At 39.1% G+C, this 4,936-nt stretch overlaps 1 non-coding gene across 1 annotated transcript; it reads right to left on the bottom strand.

The window, feature by feature from the left end:
• Window positions 1-4,344: 4,344 nt before the first annotated feature.
• Window positions 4,345-4,506, bottom strand: LOC142441765 (U1 spliceosomal RNA). Its single transcript, XR_012783111.1, has one exon. It is a non-coding gene; the product is annotated as a U1 spliceosomal RNA (small nuclear RNA).
• Window positions 4,507-4,936: the final 430 nt, after the last annotated feature.

Raw genomic sequence — 4,936 nt, forward strand, 5'->3', positions numbered from 1 at the left:
ACTATTAAGCTTCTCTGTTATTACTTCCTGCACAAAACCAAACTCCCTGCCACCAAGTTGATGCCAACTCATAGTGACCCTATACGACAAGGTAGAACTGCCTCTGTAAGTTTCTGAGACTGTAACTCTTTATGGGAGCAGAAAGCCTGTGTTTCTCCTTGCAGCAGCTGGTGGTTTTAAAGTACTCAACTTGTGGTTAGTGACCACACACATAACCACTACACCACCAAGGCTTCAGTAAATGTACTGCACTTGATTCCTTTGTATTCTATCTGACTAGGTCCATGCGTACCATTGCCATTTATGCTGCTGAAAAAATTTTGCAATAAAGAAGTTGTTGGTCTTGAAAAATATCGTCACATCATCACCAAGGCTACATTTTCCTACTATCGTCTCTTCCTCTGTGTTTACAATAGTAACCTAAATTAATAGTTACCAGTGCATCTTGATTGCAAGTTTGATTCATTTCAGTCTTAAAAAATTGGTAGATTTTTTCAATTTCTTCATCATCAGCTTTTGTGGTTGGCACATAAATTTTAATATAAATTTTAATAGCAGTTGTATTAGCTGGACATTATATATATATATATATATATATATATATATATATATATATATATATATATATATATATATATATATATATATATATAAAATCACAGACAGCATTGTACTTCAAGACAGATCTTAAAACTTTCTTTTTGACAATTTGACACCAATTCTCTTGAATTTTCCATTCCAAGCATAGTGAGCCATACGATTGTCTGATTCAAGTGTTAATGCCAGCCCGTTTCAGCTCATGAATGCCTAGGCTATTGATCAGTAGATGGCCCATTTTGTTTTTTCTGACTTCAAATTTCCCTATCTTCATATTTTGGGCATTCCATGTTCTGATAAATAATGGATATTTGTAGATGCTTCCTCTCAGTTTTGATTGTGCACCATCAGCAACTGAGAGTCTCAAAAGCCTTATTTTACACACGAGCATACTCTCTGGATGTCAATACTTTGTGAAAGCAGCCCTTTCCTAGTCACATTTTGAGAGCCTTCCAACCCGAGGGGCTCGTCATCTGGTACTGGATCTGACAATGTTTTGCTGCTATACATAAAGTTGTCAATGGCTAACCCTTTAGGGTAGACCACCTAGTTCATCCTTTGGTGCTCTCTGAGGATTTCTGCTGCTGCTCATCAGGTTTTCAGTGGCTGATTCCTCTAATGATAGACAACTTGCTCCTCCTTTTAAATCTGTCCGAAGGCTGGAAGCCCTGCTGAGCCCTGTTCACCTTGGGTGGCCCTGCTCACATTTAAAATAACAGTGACATGGTTTCAAGCATGACAACACCAAGCAAGTTCCCACAGTAGGAAAAAACTGACAGACAAATGATGGTTTAAACTTTGGGCTTCTGATTTCCAAGCAGGGATTTCATTAGGTAGGATTTCATACTTCTTCTGTTCAGTATGACATTGTTGGCGGCCACTCCATGAATTTTGCCAGTAGCAAAAATACTGGCATATCACATTGGCTTCAATTCAAGTTTGACACTTTGTCAACATTACCTGGAGGCTGATTCAGCTGAGAGAGTTGACAAGCGTGCCTGCATCGATCTTGTCTCAACTCCCTGTCATCACGTTGATGCCAACTCATAGCAACCCTCTAAATTTATAGGACAGGGCAGATATGCCTCTCTGAGGTTCTGAAATGGTAGCACCTTAAGGGAGTGGAAACACCAATCTATCTCCCAAGCTGCCTACTTTTTGGATCCCAGACAAACTCATGACCATTATGTTACCAGGACCCCATGATACAATTCCAGGAGAGTTTTTAACATGAAAGATCAGGATTTCATTTTTAAAAGGAAAAAGAGTAACAGACCTTTATGCATGTTTAAAGACACAGAAATTTTATATATGTATCTATATTCACTTTTTCACACAGGTATAAAGTCTGAGCAGTAGTTTTGCTACAGACTGCTTCAATTATTCCTGACGCTGGCATTCCATTTCTATGATGGAATGCCACTCTCACCTACTTCTTTCCACTGCTTAGTCTATCACTCGTACACTCATTGCTGTCAAGTTGATCCCAAGGATACTATAGTGACTATGGGGCAGAGCAGAATTGCTTCATCCGTTTTCCAATGCTCTACATCTTCACGGAGAGACTGCAATGTCTTTCTTTCATGGAGCAGCATTGGGTTCAAACCAACAACCTTTTTGGTAGCAGCCAAGATCTTGAACCACAGCAGTACCAGCAACAGAACATTTGTAATGTACAGTTTTGGTTCCCTCCTCCCCAATTTTATAATAACAGTAGAGTTTATTTTCTACTATGCTTCTTTCAAAGTTAAGGAAGCTTAATGGTGAAGTCTTGTAGGTCTACCTATGGATTCATGTTTCCATCTAGAACTTACATTGTAAATGAAGTATATAAACCACTTTTAAAAGTGAAAGTAATGCTTTCATTTTTAAGACACATTAAATTCAAGATACCTGAGGGATATTCATTCGAATATATTCTATTATTCTTTAGACTCATGATTTATTTATTGAAACTCAAGGTTCAATAGATGAGAGATGGAAATTTCATTTCTTCTCACCATTTCCGTATTTTTAAAAAGGAAATGGGCTTTAAGGAAAAGATACAAAACTCTTGCTTTGACTGGTTTGCTGTCTTGTTGAAGAAAGTTAACTTGATACATTTTTATTGATCACATCATTGTTATAACTTATACGAAGACCTGGAGGATTTAAAAAATAAAGTGTATATTGTGTTAAAAATTATTTGCTGTAAGGACAAAGATTGGGAGACATGAGGGAGAGATGAAAATTTATGGAAATTCAACCTAGTCTTTATCTCTTTTATTCATTCACCTGTTGATTTAAAAAGTTGAGCACCAATTTATCCATTTCACCATCCACACATTACATCTTTCAATTCCTCATCAGCTAGATGATTTGATTGTAAGCAACAGAACCTGCTACCAAATAACATGTAGAAAGTAAATTTATTGTTGGTAAACTGTGTTACTCATAAAATAAAAGACCCACATTTAGGAAACTAGATTTAAAGAAAATAGAGACCACATTTAGGTTAGACACCAGAGCATGTTCATGTCTTCTTATGACCTTTATTTCGAACACTGGCCTCCTGACAGCAACTACTTGGTTCTGTATATTGTGCTTTCTTTTTCTCTATTCAGAGTCTAGGCCATGAAAATCCAATTGACCAAACACGAGGAGTCACCTGCTCATCCCCTCACTTCCAGGGGTCAGAAAATGAGACTGCCTGGCCTCATATGGCACGCCTGGCATGCCTGGCCTCAGATGGCAAACCTGGCATGCCTGGCCTCATACGGCACGCCTGGCATGCCTGGCTCCCACCCAGACTCGTGTCCTGGAGGTTTCCCCAAAAGGTGAAAGTATGTTTGCATCTTCATTACTAAAGATACCAATGAAAAATGTCATTTTCAGACTTTCTTGTTAACTATATATACAATGAAAAACACTCATTGCCATCATAGGGATCTATAGAACAAGGTAGAAGTGCCTCACAGGCTTTCTGATAGTAATGTTTAGGAAAGCTTACTGAAGCACTTTTATCTAACCGAGCAACTGGTGGGTTTAAACGGCGCCAGAGGTCTCCTTGGATATACAACAGTGAACAGCAAATGACTTTTCAATTTCATTAGGTTCTTTAGATACTTTAGAATAGTGCTATATGATAAAGAAGATGATTAACTATGGATCCTGAACCAACTAAAGGCAATGGGGGAGGCCTATACCAGAATTTGGGAGGCAGAGAAGAAGTAAGAGAAAGCTTCTTGGAGTACTTAATATTAGAATTAAAGAATGAATAACAATTAGCCTGAGGAGTCTGGTCCTAAGTGAAAAACCCAAGTTTGGTTGCCTAACCATAGGCAATTTCAAAGACTGTATTTGGCAGCTGCCATGGGGAAAGCTGGCCTCACTAATCAGATATGGTGAACAGCCTCTGTGGTGTATTGTAGCCTCTGAAGGGGACCAACCAATGCCAAAGTCAGGCTCTTTCCAATATATGCATTCTTGGTGCAAGAGCATCCATGAGGAGCCTTTTCAGTAGGGTTTTCTGCAGAGACCTTCTCCAGGTGCCTACGCTAGTGGAAGAGGTTGCAGGGGCAGGCTCTTGAAAGCATGTTTTCCTTACTCTGATAAGGTTCTCGGTAGTGTTACTCTACCAGCTCAACTCTTTTAACCTCCACTGTTCAAAAAAAATTGCAGGAGTCTTGGTCTCTATTGATCAGATGCTTGCCCAGTCACCTTCTTGGGAAATATGAAACAGGGAGAAGCCAGTGTGACTTTTTTTTTCAGGGTATAGCGCGAATGCAGTCCCCCATTACCACAAATTATGTGGTTGAGTTTGCCACATTGGGGGAAATCGCAGGGGTCAGCACATTCGGAGTACAATGGACAAGCCTCGCCCTGGAAAACACCTTCGTGATCATGGTGTCTCCCCTGCAAGGTAAGTATGCGACTTCTATATCTTCTAGTATTATATCGAGTGTTTTAAAATGAGACCATGACTTTCATTTTGGCGTCTTGTGTTAGTCAGCCAGATACCTGATAGCTCAGCTCTCTCAGGAAGGCTTATTTTCTAAAATGCCAATGCTAAAATGGATGCAGTTCCTTGCTGACAGAACAGTATAAGTGACATTTTAGGAAAAGAAAAAAAATTGCCTCATTTTTTTTCTGTGGAGCAGCTGGTGGGTTTGAACTGTGAACCTTGTGTTTAGTAGTCTAATGCTTATCTGACCGTGCCACCAGGGCTCTTTTATTTAACCCTAGTCAGATATGTTTCACGGGAACTTTAACTTTCTTTCCTCTCAGCTTAATTTTATGAGTAGGCAGTTCTTAAACTCACTATTATTGAGAACCAATCTAGGCATCTAACAACAATGCT

The sequence above is a fragment of the Tenrec ecaudatus genome, chromosome 2, assembly GCF_050624435.1.
Source record: "Tenrec ecaudatus isolate mTenEca1 chromosome 2, mTenEca1.hap1, whole genome shotgun sequence".
NCBI classification, from domain to species: Eukaryota; Metazoa; Chordata; class Mammalia; order Afrosoricida; family Tenrecidae; genus Tenrec; species Tenrec ecaudatus.